Below are 21,254 nucleotides of genomic sequence, written 5' to 3'. Positions count from 1 at the left end.
ATAGGCTTTAAAATCTGTTTCTCCTCTCTCCCACCCCTAGGATAAAATCCAGACTTCTAGGTTTAGCATATAAGGTCCACTACAGTGTCATTTCTGCCCATCTTTCCAGCGTGCTCTCTTATTGCTGTCCTTTATGTGCCTTAGAATCCATCCACACTGAGCTAAGGTCTAAGATTTGTGTATAGAATGAATGGATGAGATAACATCCCTTTCACAGAGTGGTAGTTAAGAGGCTAGACTCTGGTCCCAGATTAACTAGGTTTGGCTTTTGACTATGCCACTTGTTAGCTGGGTGACTTTGGCCAAATCACTTACCTCTCTGTGCCTCAATTTTGTCAAATAGCATAGTGTCAGCTATTATTATTATTACTATCATTGTTATTATTTTGATTAATTAATTTATTGTTTATTTTCTCCAAGGGATTGGCCTATGATGTTATTGTTTTAAAATGCTACAGGAGGATTAAAGGGATATCAACACAGGGTTTGGATAGAAACAATACAATACAAGGTCTCCTTTGTGACGTTGGGCAAGTCACATGACTGCCATAGAAAACGGTGATGTCAAATCTCATCTGTGTCGCAGGTATGCAGTAAGAATCAGAAGTAACACTCGTTACGATTTATTGAGTGCTTCTCGTGTGCCAGGTGCTCTTCTAAGTATTTACACATATTACCTCACTTGATTCTCTTAACACCTGTATGAGATAGATACCCAGCGAGGAAATGGAGCCACTTGTCCATGGTCACAAAGCTAGCAAGTGTAGGGCAAGGACTTGCACCCAGGCCTGTCTAGCTCTACAGTCGTACACACAGCCACCACGCAAAACCGCCCCCCAAACAAGGTAACAGTGCATGTGAAAGAGTTTGGATCATCCTGCTTTTGCTTGGTGCTTGGGGCTGGATGTCATACACAGAAAGAGGGGGACCTTTGATGTGGGCGTCATCTTAATTCATGGTGCTGTAACACAATACCGTAGACTGAGTGGCTTAGACAGACGTTTATTCCTCTAGTCCTGGAGGCTGTGAGCGGTCCAAGGTCAAGGTGCCAGCAGATCCAGCGTCTGGGGAAGGCGCTCTCCCTGGGTTGCAGACAGCCAAGGTCTTGCCTCATCCTGGCGTGGCAGAGCACTGAGCGAGGTCTTACTATATATAATAGGGCACTAATCCCATTCACGGGGCTCCACCCTCGTGACCTGGTGACCTCCCAGAGGCCCCACCTCCTAATACCTTCAACTTGGAAGTTAGGATTTCAACATACAAATTTTGGGGGGACATGAACATTCAGTCCATAACAGATATGAAGAACAGGAGAGGAAAAAGAAGATGGGGGTATTATCCGGAAGTGCTTGGAGGATGGCCAAAGCCGGGTGGCTGACATAGCAGGGAAATGGAAGCGTATGGGATGGGCCAGAGCAAAATATTTTTTTTTTGAGACAGAATCTCACTCTGTTGCCCGAGCTAGAGTTCTGTGGCGTCAGCCTTGCTCACAGCAACCTCAAATTCCTGGGCTCAGGTGATCCTCCTGCCTCAGCCTCCCGAGTAGCTGGGCCTACAGGCATGCGCCACCATGCCCGGCTAATTTTTTCTATATATTTTTAGTTGGCCAATTAATTTCTTTTTCATTTTAGTAGAGACGGGGTCTCGCTCTTGCTCAGGCTGGTCTCGAACTCCTGACCTCGAGCGATCCTCCCGCCTCGGCCTCCCAGAGTGCTAGGATTACAGGCGTGAGCCCCTGCGCCTGGCTTCCCCCTTTCTCTTCTGAGTTTTTAATTTGTCTCTCTCCACCGGGTTCTTCCTATCAGTGTTTCAGCATGTTCTTATTTCTAAAAAGTGGCGGCCTCTCTAATTACAAAACACTCTCCTTGCAGTGAACACCCTGCAAGGTGCCCCTCTGTGTTTGTCCTTCATCTCGGATGTCCTCCCTAGGGAGGGTGCCACACGGCAGCGTGACTGTCCTGTCGCCTGCCCTCCCCACCGTGAGCTCCATGAGCACGGGGCTCTCGCCTCATCACTTGCTCTTTGTTGCATTCCCAGCACCCAGCAGAGAGCCTGACATACAGAGGAACTTTTAAAAGATTTGTGAATGAATTAATACATGGATTAAGGAAAGAAGAAGAGATGCAGAGTTCTCCTCTAATGCTCAAATGTTTCACCCTGTGCTACTCCTATTCTACCTCCTTTCCCCCCAGGAATTATATTTGCGATGCTCACCTGATTGCTTTGACTGGGGAAATAAAACGGTGATTACCTTGATCAGGTGACATCAGGTGGGAGACAAAGATACTGCTAATTTTTTTTTTTTTTCTCAAAAAGGAAGCATCCATTCCAGGTGGCAACCATCCTTTTATAAAAGTCAGTCACGGCAGGCATCCGAAGATCAAGAGATTTAGATTCAATAAACGTCCGGCAGTCTGGTGCCCTGTCCAAAACCTTTGGAAACAGACATCGGACCAATTTTCACAGCTGATTTTCTTTGCTAGGATTTTTTTTTCTTTACAGATTTTATGAGAGTGAAATCATACGGTATGTCACATTTGAGACTGGCTTTTTTTCCCCTGAAGATTCATCCAGATTGTCGCCTATATCAACAGTCTGTTCCCTTTTATTGCTGCGTACTATATTCCATGGTATATATGGACAGTACCTCGGTTTGTCTAACCATTCACCTGTTATAGGACATATGGGTGGTTTCTAGTTCTTGGCTATTATGACTAAAGCTTCCATGACATTCGTGTACAGGATTTTGTGTGTATGTACGTTCTGTTTTCTCTGGGATAAATGCCCAAGACTGCAATTGCTGGGTTGTATATGGTAATTGCATGCTTAGTTGTTTTTGTTTTTTTTTTTTTTTTTAACTAACTGCCAAATGATCCTCCAGGGTGGCTGTACCATTTTATATTCCCTCCATTAATGCGTGAGTGATCAAGTTTCTCCGCAACCTTGCCAGCATTTGTTGTTGTCACTATTTTTAATTTTAGTCATTCTGATAAATATGTAGTGATATCTTATTGTGGCTTTAATTTGCATTTTCCTGATTGCTAATGATTTTTAACATCTTTTCGTGTGTTTATTTGCCATCTGCATATCCTCTTCAATGAAATGTATCTTCCTGTCTCTAACCGTTTTCTAGTTGGCTTGAATTTTTTACTGTTCACTTTTTTTTTTACTGTCCTTTTTTATTTTTATTTTTTGAGACAGAGTCTTGCTTTGTTGCCCAGGCTAGAGTGAGTGCCGTGGCATCAGCCTCGCTCACAGCAACCTCAGACTGCTGGGCTCAAGCGATCCTCCTGCCTCAGCCTCCCAAGTAGCTGGGACTACAGGCATGCGCCACCATGCCCAGCTAATTTTTTCTCTATATATATTAGTTGGCCAATTAATTTCCTTTCTATTTTTAGTAGAGACGGGGTTTTACTCTTGCTCAGGCTGGTTTCGAACTCCTGACCTTGAGCTATCCTCCCGCCTTGTCCTCCCAGAGTGCTAGTCTTTAATTGGTAAAAGGGGCTGCTATTGACTCCCTCAGCCCACTTCTACCTTCCCTTACAGAGTGTGCGATTTGAAAACCACCGCCTCATGACATTACAGAGCATCTTTACTATAAGATGGAGACCAAAAGGATAATCCTTATCATGGAAAGTACGCTGAATAAGATTAGATTATTTTTCACAAAACGCTGCTGGACTGCAGGATTGTGTTTTAGCCCAGGATTATTATGAATACTATGAACAGTTATCACTGTGCTTTGTAAGGAGGAGAAAGTATAGACCATTCGACAGAAGCTAGCTGACTCTGCTAGATAGTTACTTACAGCCTAGATGCCGTCTGTCGTGAGTTTGCTCCTTGCAAATATAACTGGACTGTGGCCCCAGTCAATTCCAGTGTTTGTGAAAGTTCAGAGCTCTTTTCCTGATTTTTGCTAATTTGTAGGGTTTATACTCTTGTGGTTTGGGTCTTGCATCAAAAAGTTTTGCTCCATTCCTACTAACCTTTTAAAGAAAAACTGTTCAAAAATTTGGAAACAAGGCAAAGAGTGGGTGGCATGTCCTTTCAGTGTCCTACTGTAGTATCGTTTACAGGCCGCCTCGGTGATTTATTTAATTATCTAGGGCAGGGGGTGGCAAACTTTTCCTGAAAGGGTTCAGACAGTAAATACTTTAGACTTACAGGCCATACAATCTGTGTCACAGTAACTCCACTCCGCTGCAGCCATAGGAAATATTTAAACAAATGGGCATGACTGCGTTCCAGTAAAATTTTATTTACAAATCAGGTGGTTAGTGTGCAGGCTGTAGTACTGTCAACACCCCAAAAGGGAGTGTATCTTTTTTGACTTACTGTGTGCTGTGATTAAAAGCCCAGACTGTGAAATTTATGTTAGTGTCTACTTTTTTTTTTTTTTTTTTGGTAAAAGTGCAAATGATTTGTATCCTAAGATTATGCTCTATTACCCTGTACGATATTAACTAGATTTGTATCTAACCTAACAATCTTATTCTGACATTCTCTTTTCACATGCCTGTAGATAACACAATTCCTCCAATGCTCTTGGAACCAGCTTTCTTTCCATCCTGCTGGTTAGTAAGTTGAATAAGTCATTACTATGCATTTTGTTAGAATTTAAAAAAACTTTTTGAAAATAATACTTTCACATCCTAAACAAAGTTCGCCGGCTTTCAGTGGTCCTCCCATCGCCTTGACTTGAAGTGTCACTCAACAGAAATCTAATGTTTTATCAACATTTGCTAAATATTCGAGGAGATGTGACAAGATGGGGAGTTACTGGAGAGCACATGGCCTCTTGTCATCTGCCCATTTTCCCTCCCTCCCTCCCTCCTTCTTCCATCCCTCTTTCTCCATTCCATGGGCGGTGGTATGTGTTTTTCAGAAGCCTGTTATGAGCAAAAGAACAAATACCCAAGAATCAAAGCAAACTTTTCATAATGCCCAATTGGAGTTCTGGTCATGTTTGAGCCATTCAGCATCTAATCAGTAAAACCCCCTTGAGTCAATAATTGCCTTCTCCTCGAATCATTGCAGGTATCTGTTATGCTGGGCATTATCCACATAGAAATGAACATATGGTTATTGAACACATAACAAAACAGACTCTGCTGGAGAATGTTTCCTTTAGGATGCCTTAAAACATTCTCGAGCAGAATATTATGTAGGCTACTTACTATCCCTTCTGTTCCTGGGGTTATAGGAGGGAAGTTGCTAGTCCTTTGCATTAAGAACAGCGAATGAGCACATTGCAGGAAGGTGAAAAACTTGGAATTTAATTATTTATTTTTTTTAAGAAAGAACTGTAAGTATTTTTCATGGTGAAAATCAAACAACAGGTAAAGTTTCTTAAGAGTTGGGAAAAGATTTTTGTTTTCTTGCATTAGTGTTTCAGGAAACTCATAGGTTGGGGACAGGCATTCTTCAGAGTGGATCTGTTCCTAATCTGTAGTTTGTTGCTGCCTTTTCATAACAAAGAAGAATTTGACATCTTCAGAACAAGAGGGAGTGAGGAAGAATTTTGAAAAGGAGAAGCACACAGTAGAGCAACACCCATCTTAACTTGAACCTGGTTAATTTCTGCTCTGAAGTAAGTAGATTTTCCCAATTTACCCTGAACCTAAAAAGAAACAGATGATCCAATGCATATATATAAGTCATTATCTTATTTGAACAAAATAATTCAAGTAATTATAACATCTTATATTTTAACCATGGTGTTCAGAACGAAAAGAATTTTCAGATTAACCAGAAGGCTCAATTCCTAAACATTGTACAAAATTGGGGTATAAATTTAACACATAATCTTATCTATATGTATGATATATACACACACTCATATATGCACATACACGTCCATGTATATGTATAAGATGATGTTAAAATAAGTGTTTCAGCCAAGACTCTAGGTCGATACATATCAGATATTAAAGAAACTTGTGAGATAGGTCATGCTGTAGGACTTATGAAAATGGGATGGAAATCAGCTGGATGATTCTTGAATTTCCTCATACCTTGAGAGTATGAAACATTTGGGAGAATGGAGATTGGAGGTGGATGTGTGAAGAGGATATTTGGGGAGAACTGTTGCATAGGAAGGAAGGGTTGTAGGGGACCCCCGCCCACCTGGAGCCTAGTGAGAGGGGTTTCAGTGGAGCCGCTTGGAAAGCATGACGTGTGTGTCCTGCAGTTGAGGGACAGGTGGACTGGTGTCTGACTGACACCTGAGAAGTGGAGAGGGCAGGAAATGGCTATCGGCAGAGCCAAAGGAAAGGCTTTGGCTGCCCTCAGTGCTGGAGTTGGGTAGAAAATCTGTGTGTGTTTCCCATGAACTGAATGTGGGCCATGCGTGAGAGAGAGAGAGAGAGAGAGAGAGAGAAGAGAGAGAGGAGAGAGACGGAGAGAGACAGACAGAGGGAGGAGAGAGAGAGAAGGACAGACACAGTAGGGGAAAGAGAGAGAGACAGAGATTGAGATTTTGCTTAGACCTGCCCAAGAGCATGGAGGAATAATCAGATCACAGCAGAGAGAAGCTACAGGTGCAGCTAGATTCCTAGGGCTGAGAAGGAAGTCACCGACCGGCAGGAGGAGAGATGAATTTACCAACATCAAGAAAACTCCGGGGCTGGGCGCGGTGGCTCACGCCTGCCTGTAATCCTAGCTCTCTGGGAGGCCGAGGCAGGAGGATCACTCAAGGTCAGGAGTTCAAGACCAGCCTGAGCAAGAGCGAGAGCCCATCTCTACTAAAAATAGAAAGAAATTAATTGGCCAACTAAAAATATATGGAAAAAACTAGCCGGGCATGGTGGCGCATGCTTATAGTCCCAGCTACTCGGGAGGCTGAGGTAGGAGGATCGCTTGAGCCCAGGAGTCTGAGGTTGCTGTGAGCGAGGCTGACGCCACGGCACTCTAGCCTGGGCAACTAAGCGAAACTCTGTCTCAAAAAAAAAAAAAAAACAAAAAAAAAAAACAAAACTCCGGGTGGAGAGAACTACAATATAGAAGGAAGGGGGGAACCTGAGGAAGCGTGAGTCCCAAAGAGAACCGGCTTTAGATTTCTGAAGACCCAGACACCCGAAGGCAGCTTATGAGAATAAATAATGAAGAAGCATCTTTTTCCCTTTTGCTGAACACAAGTAACACTCGAGGGAGCAGGCAGTACAGAATGAGTAGAAAGGATAAGTGGAGATGCCAGGTTGTGAAAAAGAGAAGAAATCAATCTCTTTCCCCAATATGTAACGCAGGTCTGAGCTGCATCCACATGGCCATAGGAGAGAAACTTGAACTTGACATGGAGAATAAGTTGGATTATTATCTTGCTTAGGCATATTAAATACAGAGTTTTTTTTCTTTGAGACAGAGTCTTGCCCTGTCCAGAGTCTATGAATCCTCTCAAACTCATGCTAGAGGGGTTAGCGGTGGTTTTGCAGTGTCTCATACTTACGCAGTGGCACTGCGGGACCAGTTGTCGAGAGAGGACATTGTAGGTGGCACAGGGACATGGACATTACATAACATGGAACATTATTCACTCTTCAACGTCTTCTCAAGCTTTCTCCTTCAGTCAAGGACGAAATTGCATTTCTGTGCTAGGGTTTTTTGTTCGGTGTTTTTTTTTTTTTTTTTTTTGAGACAGAGTCTTACTCTGTCACTCAGGCTAGAGTATAGTGGTGTCTTCCTAGCTCCCTGCAACCTCCAACTCCTGGGCTCAGCCATTCTCCTGCCTGAGCCTCCCAAAGTGCTAGGATTATAGGCATGAGCCACAGGGCCTGGTCTAAATACAGATTTGAGCCTTTGCTAGGGACTCAGAGTTACCACAGGATTGACTGTCACCTAAGAGATACTAGAATAATTCTGGGGTCTGCTTGAATTTTCATCTAGGGACAGAGGAAGATGTACTGCTTGCATATATTTGTAAAAGCATAGAGAAAAATGTCTGGAAGGACAAACATCTAGTTGTTTACAGGGGTTACCTCTTGGAGGCAAAATTGGAGATACGGGAAATGGGGCTAGTTCCATATTTTACTGTGGGTATTCCTACTCCAAAACTCTAGCATTTGAATTGATTTTGCTTTTTTATACTTTGCATTTTCAAAATGTAACAGATCTCAAGTTCTTATGCATGCACATTTATTCAAATGAACAAGCATATTATGCACACACGTGTGTATGTGCTTGTGTGTTAATTTCACAAGTAATGAGGTTATATTCCTGTGTAATGACTGTTGAAAGCTTTATTTAAAAAAAATAATAATAATTGGCGTGAGCAGTGCTGAAATTTCCACGATAGTTGGTTGTGTTAGTGACCCTGATCAGGCGAGCTCTCCTGCTTTAGGTATTGAAATCTCAAGAGTTTGTGCCAGAAGGGAACACTGTGTCTGTTCCACGGTGAAATTCTTGGAGCCTTCTGCTCGAAATAACATAAAAGACCTTTATTATTCAACCTGTGCATTCATCTATGCGAGCACATCTCCTTGGGGAAATGCTTGAAAATGGGATTTTTGTGGCCTTCTCTCCCATTTGACTTTTCTCCCTCCCACCTGCCCCCTCTCTCCCCCTCCACATCCGGGTATCTATTAGTTCTCTCTTTCAATAGCACCGTTCTGGCTGCATCGAAAGTACTTTTTAATGTAGGAGATGCACTCCAGGCCTAACACCAGGTCACTTTCTGAGTCACATTTTATGGGATTGATTAAACTTTAGCACCATAACTGTTGACTTTATGGGCCAGAAAAGAGACTCAGAGTGCTACGCTCTGGATAATTTGTGTCTCACAATTTTGAAAAAAAAAAAAAAAAAAAAAATCAAACAGAGAGAAGGGTTTAATGCGCTTGGAAAAAGAAGCTGTCATTTCGTTCTGAGTCTTCTATATTTAAACGACCTCAGCATGTAAAATGAAATAATATATCTTTTGCACTAATGAAGTTAAGTTACAGTAAATAACCGTATATAAGAGCAAGTGGACTTTTTAATTACAGGGGTGTGAAGATAAAGATTTAAATTGGCTTCTCCATTGCTCCAAACCTGACTACTTAGTTTCTTCCCTTTTGCTGCTGAAAAATGAAGGACATTTTCTCTTGGTGGACTTTCAAGGTTGGGAGGTGATACACAGCTAATCTTTTTATTAGAGAGACAGATTTGGGGCTAAAATGTGGTGGAATCATGGATCACAAACAATTTTTTTTCCATCTGATTTGGGAGTCGGAAATCCAAATCATTGCCTTTATCTGCACCACTATGGAGAGTGATCTTACCATTTTGTCAATGTTGGCTCATTGATATGGTTCATAATGACCAGAAATGTATCGTGGAAAGGGAAAAAAAAAAAAAACATTTCTGTGAATCCTGCAATATATGCAATCCTGCAAATATATGCAACCAATACATCTTCCCCTGCCCCTAGATGAAAATTCAAGCAGACCTCAGGATTATTCTGGTATCTCTTAGACGTGTGCAACTCCAAGGTGGGGGGCACCAGCTTCTTCTGCAAGTCGCCTTTGTTTTTGGGATTAGATGCTGTGACAGTCAGGGACATGTTCCAGTTTGTCCTTGCTTTCTCCCGGTTTGTGACCAGTTTTTCTTCTTGATTGCCCATCTTGACCTATAGCAGCTTCAGGCTCCCCACCAGCTATAGGGCCTACAGCTTTCCAAAAGCCTCTTCACGTTTCCCGCTGTGGTCCCTGGTGAGTGACTTTTCTACGGCCCTCTAACCATCTTCTTCTGGAACTTTACTTCTTCACCTCCCACATTTCTGTAATACACAACCCTCACAGTGAATCTCTTACTCCATATCACTAATGCCAGTTCTGCTCCCTTGATCAAACCTTGACCGATACGTTACCTGCACTAAAAATGTTTAAAAAGGCCACTTTCAAAGTATTTACAGTTTAAAGTAAAAGATTACTTATTAGCCCTGTGGCCAGTAGGTAATGCCTTTCACTGTTGACATTAAGTCTTTGCTGCTTTTATTTATTTATTTATTTTTGAGACAGAGTCTCGCTTTGTTGCCTAGGCTAGAGTGAGTGCCGTGGCATCAGCCTAGCTCACAGCAACCTCAAACTCCTGGGCTTAAGCAATCCTCCTGCCTCAGCCTCCCGAGTTGCTGGGACTACAGGCAAGAGCCACCATGCCCGGCTAATTTTTTATATCTATATATATTAGTTGGCCAATTAATTTCTTTCTATTTTTATAGTAGAGACGGGTCTCGCTCAGGCTGGTTTTGAACTCCTGACCTTGAGCAATCCGCCCACCTCGGCCTCCCAGAGTGCTAGGATTACAAGCGTGAGCCACTGCGCCCGGCCTTTTGCTGCTTTTAAATGGATCATCTGATGAGATTAGGCCCTCCCAGAATAGTCCTACTTGTAATTAACTCAAAGTCAGCTGATTAGGGACCTTAATTACATTTGCGACATCCTTTCACTGTTTCTATGTAACACGACATAATCACGGGAATGACATCCTGTCCCTTTTGCCATATTCTTTTGGCTAGAAGCAGATATAGGTTCTACCTGCACTCAGGGGAGGGGCTCACACAAAGCACGGCTCACTGGAGGTTCCCCGAAAGTGTGTTTGCCGCATGTTCTCACTGTGATTCTTTGTGAAGTGCCTGCAGTTATGTTATTGATATCTTCTTTGACTTAATCATTTGGAAAAATATTGAAAATTTTCCAATTTTACATTTAAAAACTTATCATTGATCTACGTTTTTATTATATGATAGTCAAAGAATGAACTCTAAACATTTTACTTAAAAGATTTTTTTTTTTTTTGTAATTTATGATCTTGGAAAATATTCCACAGGAGCTTATAAATAAATGTTTTTTAGGTCGGGCGCGGTGACTCACGCCTGTAATCCTAGCACTCTGGGAGGCTGAGGTGGGAGGATCGCTCAAGGTCAGGAATTTGAAACCAGCCTGAGCAAGAACGAGACCTCGTCTCTACTAAAAATAGAAAGAAATTAATTGACCAACTAAAAATATATAGAAAAAAAATTAGCCGGGCATGGTGGCGCATGCCTGTAGTCCCAGCTACTCGGGAGGCTGAGGCAGGAGGATTGCTTGAGCCCAGAAGTCGGTTGCTGTGAGTTAGGCTGATGCCACGGCACTCTAGCCAGGACAACAGAGTGAGAGTCTGTCTCAAAAAGAAAAAAAGAAATTTTTTTTTTGTAAATTACAAAGTTCTGTGTGTGTATCTATTATATTAATTTTGTTAGATTACTAAAAACTCTGTATCCTTATTTTTTTCAACTTGATCTGTCAAAAATACTAGTGCTATGTTGAGTTCTTACTCATACATGCAGATAATATGGGTATATATATATATATATACACATACATTTAATTGGGTTTTAGGATTCTATTAACAAAAAGTTTTTGTTTGATTTAAAAAGGTATTTGTCACATAAAGATTTACCATTATATCTTTATTATATATTCTTTTATTCCTATGAAATAATTCTTTGTTTTATGATATGAATGTTGTTAATTTTGAATTATGCTTTGTCTGAAAAGAATATTGCCACCTCGACTTAAGTTTTTAGCTCCTATTTTTAAAAAGGACTTCACTTTTCCCACTAGACTTTAAGAGAGAATGTGGCATAAAAAGACTGGTGAATAATTTTTAAAAATATATACTACATGATTAAACTTTGCAGTAAGAGTAGAGTAATCTGAACTTGGTGTATTAAAAGATTTGCAAATTATAATGTGCTCCACATTTCAGTTACATGCATAAATAAAATAAGCCAGCTTCTGTCTTATCAGCTTCTGTCTTATTCCATGGGAATTTTCCATGTGTGATCATTGCAATTTTAAAGTCTATAATATACACATTGTCTTTATAAATAAAGATGATATCACTAACTTTTCTTTAGCAAAGCTTATGCCTGAGTTGTGATGGGCCTATCTTTTCTTGTTGTTGTTTGTTTAAAGCACAGTTCCCAGTATAGAAGGAAACATTCACTAAATGACATATATCTTGTTATTACCTTAATATAACAAAAAAACCCCTCAAATATTTTCAATTAAAAAATCTCCTTTATCTATATATGGAACTAAGGAAATTGACCAAGAAAATTAAAAAGTGGGCAAAGGACATGAACAGAAACTTTTTGGAAGAAGACAGACTAAGAAACATGAAAAATTGCTCAACATCTCTAATCATCAAGGAAATGCAAATCAAAACCACAATAAGATATCACTTGACTCCAATGAGAATGGCCTTTATCAAAAAGTCTCAAAACAGGCTGGGCGTGGTGGCTCACACCTGTCATCCTAGCACTCTGGGAGGCCAAGGCGGGTGGATTGCTCAAGGTCAGGAGTTCAAAACCAGCCTGAGCAAGAGCGAGACCCCATCTCTACTAAAAAATAGAAAGAAATTAATTGGCCAACTAAAATATATAGAAAAAATTAGCCGGGCATGGTGGCGCATGCCTATAGGCCCAGCTACTTGGGAGGCTGAGGCAGGAGGATCACTTGAGCCCAGGAGATTGAGGGTGCTGTGAGCTAGGCTGACACCATGGCACTCACTCTAGCCTGGGTGACAAAGCGAGATTCTGTCTCAAAAAAAAAGTCTCAAAACAATATATGTTGGCGTGGATACGGAGAGAGAGGAACACTCCTACACTACTGGTGGGACTGCAAATTAGTACAACCTCTGTGGAAAGCAGTATGGTGATACCTCAAAGTACTAAAAGTAGAACTGCCATTTGATCTAGCAGTCCCACTACTGGGCATCTCCCCAACGGAAGAAAAGATATTCTATAAAAAAAGACATCTGCACCTGAATGTTTATAGCAGCACAGTCCACAACTGCAGAGATGTGGAAACAACCCAATCAATGCATGAGTGGATTAATAAAATGCAGTATATGTACACCATGGAGTATGACTCGGCCATAACAAATGATGAACTCATACCCCTTGTACTATCTTGGATGGAGCTGGAGTCCACTCTTGGGGCCAAGTGTCTGAAGAATGGAAAAACAAGCACCACATGCACTCACCATTACATTGGTACTAACTGATCAACGCTAACCTGCGCACATGGGAGTAACATTCACAGGGCGTCGGGCAGGTGGGAGGGGAAGGAGGGGATGGGTAAATTCACACCTAACGGATGAGGAGTGCAGTGTCTGGGGATGGGCATGCTGGTAGCGCTGACTCAGGTGGTACCAAGGCAATATATGTAACCAAAGCATTTGTACCCCTGTGATATTCTGAAAAAAAAAAAAACAAAAAAACTTCCCTTAATATTACTATTTTTGTGAGTGTGTTTGGGAGTATGACGGACCTAGACCTAGATGGAGCAGTGAGATTGTTATTGAACAGATAATTTTTTTTGTTAAGTGCTGTCTCCATTTATTTGAGAGAAGATCAGCTAACTCAGGTGAATAACAGGTAAGTGAAATGAGGTGTGTGTGTGTTTGTGTGTGTGTGTGTGTGGGGGGGTATGCACACACACATACAAATGCCCTTATGCTAATTTAAGTTGTGGATTCAATCATTGTATAATTTATTTTGTGTCCATCTCTTAAACACGAGTTTAAGTTCTAATCTGGCAAGTTTTCAAATATGTACTAGTGATGGGAAAAAATATGGTAGTATCAAGGCATAACACGAATGTAGATAGCCTACTAACAGCAAAGTGATAATGTTTTTTTGTTTAGCAAGTACAACCTTTATATATATTTATGTATGTACACAAATGCACATACATATTTACATACATGGAATCATATAATGTGTGCAAATCTATATGTTATATAATATATAAAGTCTGTAATCAATAGGTCACTATCAACCAGAGTAGCTTATAGCCTTACCTGGTCCTGTGATCTTTTTGTATGAAACTTACTGTGATTTGCAGAAGCAAGTGGCATAGACCTAGCAGTGACAAGCCCTCTGCTTACTGTTTTTGTCACTGGTTCTATATACTCAGGGACTAATGGCGACATCCTTTATTCTTTCCTTGTTTCCCTTTACATTCTAGTGTCCTTTTCCCGTCCCAGTATTTCTATCGAGTTACTATGGTTTAGGTAAATGAAAAATTAGGTGCCTCTTCCCAGATGGCTGTAGACCTCTGGTACAAATTCATACAGATGTAAATATATATGCAGATTTTTCCCCCCGAAGCAAACCTCTCTCACTCCCCGGCACTTGCAGATTTCCCAAATACTGTTATGATAATGCTAGGTGATTTATTTTACATAAGGATACATCTGAAGGGTGCAGCACATTGTAATTTGCAAGCCATTTAACTTGCTAAGATCAGATTGTCCTGCTTTATCTGCAAAGTTCACCCGCAAGGAATTTAATATAAAGGCTTTTATTCTTGTTATTTTATGTATTGTACTTTCCCGAGACCTGATGGATGAGTTTGAAATGGGTGTGCGGGGGAGGAGAGAAGGAAACTAGCCACTCCGCAGTTGCCTGTGGGAAAGCAACCCCTGACCCTGCGTTTCCCACAAGACTTGTTGAGAATATTCAAGGACCCCTAGGAGAGTGACGGCACAGGCCCACGGGGACACGCTGTCACTCAGACGTAAGGTGAACGGGCATGGGCCCAGGGGAAATGAATCAGAGTATCGTCCCCTCGTTCTTACGTATTACCTGGAAACTCGAAGGGAGATTAAACGACTCAGGGTGGCACCCTTGCTAACAGTCAGGGAAACATTCAGTCTGTGCCACCTCCTCCCTGGCAGACGCTCATCCTGTGTTGATATCCTAGCAGGGAGTCACGGGACCAAGGTTGGGGTCCAAGCTTTGTCACCGACTTGTGTGGTTTTGGGCAGATTGCTTTAACTCTGGATTCCTCATGTGTCACATGAGTCGGGGAGTGAACGTGATTTCTAAGTCCCTCGCCACTTTCAAGTTTCCCTCCTTCCCTCTCTCCTTTTCTGAACTATGATGATTTCCCTTTCCTTTTATAATAGCATTTTTATTTTTAAAATATATGTGCACACCTTATTCTGGTGAGTGGTGTATTTTCTTTCCATTTACACATTTAATGAAATGTTTACTGAGCTTCTGCAGAATGCTAGCTCTGAGATGTAAATGCTGAACAAGATGATAAGGGAAATATCCTTTCAAAAAATAAGGGATATGTTCTGCAGAAGTATGTTCTGTAAAAAAAAAAAAAAAAAAAAAGAAAAAAAAAAAATAAGGGATATAGGCCAGGCTCGGTGGCTCATGCCTGTCATCTTAGCACTCTGGGAGGCCGAAGCGGGTGGATCGCTCGAGGTCAGGAGTTTGAAACCAGCCTGAGCAAGAGCGAGACCCTGTCTCTACTAAAAATAGAAAGAAATTAATTGGCTAACTAATATATATAGAAAAAATTAGCCGGGCATGGTGGCACATGCCTGTAGTCCCAGCTACTCGAGAGGCTGAGGCAGGAGGATCGCTTGAGCCCAGGAGTTGGAGGTTGCTGTGAGCGAGGCTGATGCCACAATACTCACTCTAGCCTGGACAACAAAGCGAGACTCTGTCTCAAAAAAAAAAAAAGAGAGATATAGACATTAAAATATCTTATTAGGTAGTGCAGTGCGCTAGGACTGAGAAAGTACAGGGTGTCACAGGATCAAATAGGTAGAGGGGTGGGCATCTTCCTCCTACAGATTAGAAAGATTCTGTAGACGTAGCATTGAAATGGAGGCTGGAAAGCTAAGCAGGAGAAAACCGAACAGATGGGAGACATTTAGGATATCTAATGTAGACAAGGCTTTGTGGTTACAAGATAGAAGGAGTGTTGAGGAAGAAGAGTAAGGTAATGCTGGCTTGTGGATAATGGGTGAGTTTGGGGAAATTGAGGGGAAAGAAAGGCAGGGAGTAGGTAAAAGTGTTCAGCAGAGACTGATTCGATTAGAAGGCCACTGGTAATAATAACATTTTATATTTGGGTGTAGCTTTTCAGAGCAAGGGACTTCCATGTACATTTTTCTCATTTAAGCCTCATAACAAACTGATAGGTAGACTTTATTATTCCTGATATTTAGATGTTAAGAAAAAATTTCAAAATGTGGAGATAGGTAAAAAGATGACTATATGTTCTTCAATGTCACAACATCTAACAGAATTATCTAATTCTCTCAGACTAGGTATCTTTGTTTGACTTACTATTTACTCTTGGTTAGAATATTTTTATAACTCTAGAAGGGTAGAGTTTAACTTGTAGAAAACGGATAGAGATGCAAATGATTCTTAGCTGGTAGAATAAGAATTTTGTCTGGTAGTCATGCACATAATTTCCATCTGGTAAAAAAAGTTTACCCCAAAGGTTTTATTATTTTGTAATACATTAAGCAGTTGTGTACCTCATTCCATTTTGGTATCTAATTTAGCACTCATATATATTAGGTCATTAAATATGGAATGCCCGATTTCGAATCAAATCAAAAGTGTGGTTTATCATATCTCAAACAAGAAGCAGTACAATTAATCAAAGTATGAGCCTAAACCACCAACACAGCCTTGCCATCTTAATGGGGGCTTGTTTATGCAGCAGCAAAGAAGCCTGGTGAGCAAGTGGCGATGAAATCACAAAAGACGTTTTCTGCAGCTTGGTGAGAATTGAATATTTTTCCTTGCAAGAAGTGGTCCAAAGCCTGGAAGAAAGAAGTGGTAGTTGGTGCAAGGTCTGGTGAATACGGTAGATGACAGAGAGTTTCCAAGTCCAGCTTCTATAGTTGGAGCAGCAGCGTTTGTGTGACATGTGGTCGAGTGGTTTGTCTTGCAAGAGGGTTGGCCTGTTTCTGTTGCCCAATCTTGGCTGTTCAATCAGCCTCCCAGAGTGCTAGGATTACAGGTGCGAGCCACCGCGCCCGGCCCGAGGTTGGCCTGTTTGTATTGACCAATCTTGGCTGTTTAATCGGCCTCCCAGAATGCTAGGATTACAGGTGCGAGCCACCGCACCCGGCCCACTTTCTTGATTTTAAGTATATTCCTAGGTATTTTATTTTCTTTGCAGCTATTGTAAATGATATTGAGTTCTTGATTTGACTTTCAGCATGACTGCTATTATGTATGGAAATGCTACTGATTTGTGTACATTAATTTTGTAATCTGAGACTGTACTGAATTTATCAATTCTAGGGGTCTTTTGGAGGAGTCTTTAGGGTTTTCTAGATATAAGATCATATAATCAGCAAACAGGTAGTTTGACCTCCTCTTTTCTGATTTGGATGCCCTCTATTTCTTTCTCTTGCCTGATTGTTCTGGTTAGGACTTCCAGTACTATGTTGTATAGAAGTGGTAACAGTAGGCATCCTCGTCTTATTCTAGTTCTTGGGAGAAACGCTTTCAACTTTTCCCCATTCAGTGTGATGTTGGCTGTGGGTTTGTCATATATGGCTTTTATTATTTTGAGCTATGTTTCTTCTATTCCTGATTTGTTGAGGGTTTCTATGATAAAAGGGTGATGGATTTTATTGAATGATTTTTCTGTATCTATTAAGACAGTCATATGGTTTTTTTTTATTTATTTATTTTTGAGACAGAGTCTCGCTTTGTTGCCCAGGCTAGAGTGAGTGCCGTGGTGTCAGCCTAGCTCACAGCAACTTCAAACTCCTGGGCTCAAGCTATCCTCCTACCTCAGCCTCCCGAGTAGCTGGGACTACAGGCATGCGCCACCATGCCCGGCTAATTTTTTCTACATATATTAGTTGGCCAATTAATTTCTTTCTATTTATAGTAGAGACGGGGTGTCGCTCTTGCTCAGGCTGGTTTCGAACTCCTGACCTCGAGCAATCCGCCCACCTCGGCCTCCCAGAGTGCTAGGGTTACAGGCATGAGCCACCGCGCCCGGCCGGTTTTTATTTTTAATTTTGTTATTAAAATTAAATTTAATATCATTTAAATTTAATACCATTAAATTGCTTTAATATGCATCACATTTATTGATTTTCATATGTTTAATCATCCTTGCATCCCTGGCATGAAATGCACTTGATTATGGTGAGTTATCTTTTTGATGTGCTGTTGGATTCCTTTTGCTAGCATTTTGTTGAGGATATTTGCATCTATATTCATGATGGATATTGGTCTGTAGTTTTTTTTGTTGTTGTTGTGTCCTTATTTGGGTATAAAAGTGACACTGGCTTTGTAGAATGGGTTAGGAAGGATTCTCTCTTTCTTATTTTTATGGAAGTTTCAATAGGATAGGTGCTAGTTCTTCTTTGTGGATCTGGTAGAATTTGACTGTGAATCCCTATGTCCTGGGCTTTTTTGTTGTTGTTGAGAGATTTTTTTTTTTGGAGACAGAGTCTCACTCTTGTTGCCCGGGCTAGAGTGCTGTGGTGTCTGCCTAGCTCTCAGGAACCTCCAACTCCTGGGCTCAAGCGATACTCCTGCCTCAGCCTCCCAAGTAGCTGGGACTACAGGCATGTGTCACCATGCCTAATTTATATATGTTTTTAGTTGGCCAATTAATTTATTTCTATTTTTAGTAGAAACAGGGTCTTGCTCTTGCTCAGGCTGGTCTCCAACTCCTGAGCTCAAACGATCCTCCCGCCTTGGCCTCCCAGAGTGCTAGGGTTACAGGCGTGAGCCACCGTGCCCGGCCAAGAGATTTTTTTAAATTACTGTTTCTGTCTCACTATTAATGTGTGTGTGTATAAACAATTTTATATAATATATCAATTTATATATAAAACTTGAAATATTATATCAAACAACTTTCTCTCTAAACCTTAAACTTGACTAAGCATAAGTTTATGGAAGGGATTTAAAAGTCTTCCACTGAAGGGCTCATAGTCTCTAAACAATTTGCAAAAATATTAGTATTTTTTAAATTAGGAAACAAAAGACAAAAGATGGACTTCCAGATACTGGAGAACCCTGCTGTGCGGTATGAACATGTCCCTCGGATCTGCGCCTGCCCGCACAGTCCTGCCGGGGGCAGGCAGTCGCTCCCAGGTTGAGGTCGTTCTGCTGTGACAGGTCAGCACGCCTCATCCTGTGGTTTGAGACTCACTGACACAGCAACTTGAACTTTCCCTTTGACCTTTGTGAGATTTAACTTTTGGCTCGCAGAGAAATCCGTGTTTCATTGACTGTGAAATTAGGAGCATCTCCAATGAGCAAAAAATGATTAGCTTTCACTTTCGCATGAAAACATGCCAAGGACAAACATCAATTCCGAGAGATCCTCTGTAAAGCACCGCACCTTACAAACCCTCGGTCGGAGGCAGGACCACAAAAAACATCAGTGCCGTAGCGAGTACTGGAGCCAGAATCCCGCCTCCCAGTTCAGTGCTTCTCAGCTTTTTTTCGATGACTTTCTAAGCCAATTTGTTTATGACCTTGAGTTGTAGTGTTTTTAGATATGACGACACAATTGACAGATGATATTTACTAATGCCTCACATAGTGGGTGTGCAAATACCCTCTAATTTTCTGAAGTGTGTTGAATTAGCATCTTGCTTCCATTCTCCCCAGCTAAGCGATTGTGTTTTCTATACAACCAGAGCACTTCGTATATGCTTTTATTTTTTTTATTTTTATTTTTTTATTATTTTTATTTATTTTTTTTTTTTAAAGAGTTTTTTTTTTTTTTTTTTTTTTTTGAGACACAGTCTCACTTTTGTTGTCCAGGCTAGAGTCAGTGCCGTGGCGTCAGCCTCGCTCACAGCAACCTCAAACTCCTGGGCTCAAGCGATCCTTCTGCCTCAGCCTCCCGAGTAGCTGGGACTACAGGCATGTGCCACCATGCCCGGCTAATTTTTTTTTTTATATATATATATCAGTTGGCCAATTAATTTCTTTCTGTTTATAGTAGAGACGGGGTCTCGCTCTTGCTCAGGCTGGTTTTGAACTCCTGACCTTGAGCAATCCGCCCGCCTCGGCCTCCCAAGAGCTAGGATTACAGGCGTGAGCCACAGCGCCCGGCCTATTATTTTTATTTTTTTGAGACAGAGTCTCGCTTTGTTGCCCAGGCTAGAGTGAGTGCTGTGGCGTCAGCCTCGCTCACAGCAACCTCCAACTCTTGGGCTCCAGCAATCCAGTCCTGTCTCAGCCTCTCCAGCAGCTGGGACTACAGGCATGCGCCACCACGGCCGGCTAATTTTTTTCTCTCTATATATTAGTTGGCCAATTAATTTCTTTCTATTTATAGTAGAGACGGGGTCTCGCTCTTGCTCAGGCTGGTTTCGAACTCCTGACCTTGAGCGATCTGCCCGCCTCAGCCTCCCAGAGTGCTAGGATTACAGGTGTGAGCCACTGCATCTGGCCTATATGCTTTTATTGAGCCACTTAACACCTGTATTTGAATTATTCGTTTATATACTTTCCCTCCGGACTGTGAGCTTCCCACAGGCAGGAGCCTCTCTTTTCTTTTTCTTTTTCTTTTCCTTTTTTTTTTTTTTTTTTTTTTGAGACAGAGTCTTGCTCTGTTGCCCAGGCTAGAAGTACCATGGTGTCAGCCTCGCTCACAGCAACCTCAAACTTCTCGGCTCAAGTGATCCTCCTGCCTCAACCTCTCGAGTAGCTGGGACTACAGGCATGTGCCTGGCTAATTTTTTATATATATATTTAGTTGGCCAATTAATTTCTTTCTATTTTTAGTAGAGACGGGGTCTCGCTCTTGCTCAGGCTGGTTTCGAACTCCTGACCTTGAGCGATCCTCCCGCCTCGGCCTCCCAGAGTGCTAGGATGACAGGCGTGAGCCACCGCGCCTGGCCAGGAACCTCTCTTTCCCATGTCTGTGTTTTCCTAGCATTCAGCACAGGACTTGGAACACAGCACTCAACTCAATGTTGACTCAAAGAACTCACTATTTGAAAATTTTAAAATATTAAGTATCGTAAAGGTGGCTCACTGGAATGAAGCAGATGTGAGTGTGGATATAACATGTTCTTTATATTTTATTACTGTTTGCAAAGCGGTGTGTTTGGAGACTTGCTCCGTGTCTGAAGGCCTGTACATTCCAGGGGACCAGGACTCCCCTCATTCTCTTCCTCCATTTTATTACATTTGAATACCTACACGCCCAGTTCTAAAGCTGGCCATTTTTCTACAAGTAGAGCTCCAAAGAACCAGGACCTTCTTTCCCTTTTGAGAGCAAACCTTGAGCTTGACTTCATGCTGATGGAGTTTCAAAACCAAATGCACATGCCCCCTCCCCTCTCCCCCCAGTAAATCTTAACTCCATCAGCAAATGTTTAAACAACGGTTTTGAAGAAACAAAATGCAAAATGCCCACTGCATCGGAAGAGGCAGCGATTGCCTTGCTATCCATTTAAAACCTCTCCTTTGAAGCCGAGGA

General features: G+C 41.6%; 1 long non-coding RNA gene across 3 annotated transcripts in view; it reads left to right on the top strand.

Annotated features, from left to right (window-relative positions):
• The window catches only part of LOC105874795 (uncharacterized), a 176,935-nt gene that overhangs the window by 11,101 nt on the left and 144,580 nt on the right, over nt 1-21,254 (top strand). The window contains exon 1 of one of the 3 annotated variants that reach the window (XR_012915734.1): nt 5,481-5,590. The exons of the other annotated variants lie outside the window; for them this stretch is intronic. This is a non-coding gene — a long non-coding RNA (uncharacterized LOC105874795). Of the gene's footprint in view, nt 1-5,480; nt 5,591-21,254 lie in introns of those variants that run through there. 3 annotated transcript variants of the gene reach the window in all.

The sequence above is a fragment of the Microcebus murinus genome, chromosome 29, assembly GCF_040939455.1.
Source record: "Microcebus murinus isolate Inina chromosome 29, M.murinus_Inina_mat1.0, whole genome shotgun sequence".
Classification (NCBI taxonomy): Eukaryota; Metazoa; Chordata; class Mammalia; order Primates; family Cheirogaleidae; genus Microcebus; species Microcebus murinus.
This window is presented reverse-complemented; position numbering and strand designations above follow the sequence as displayed.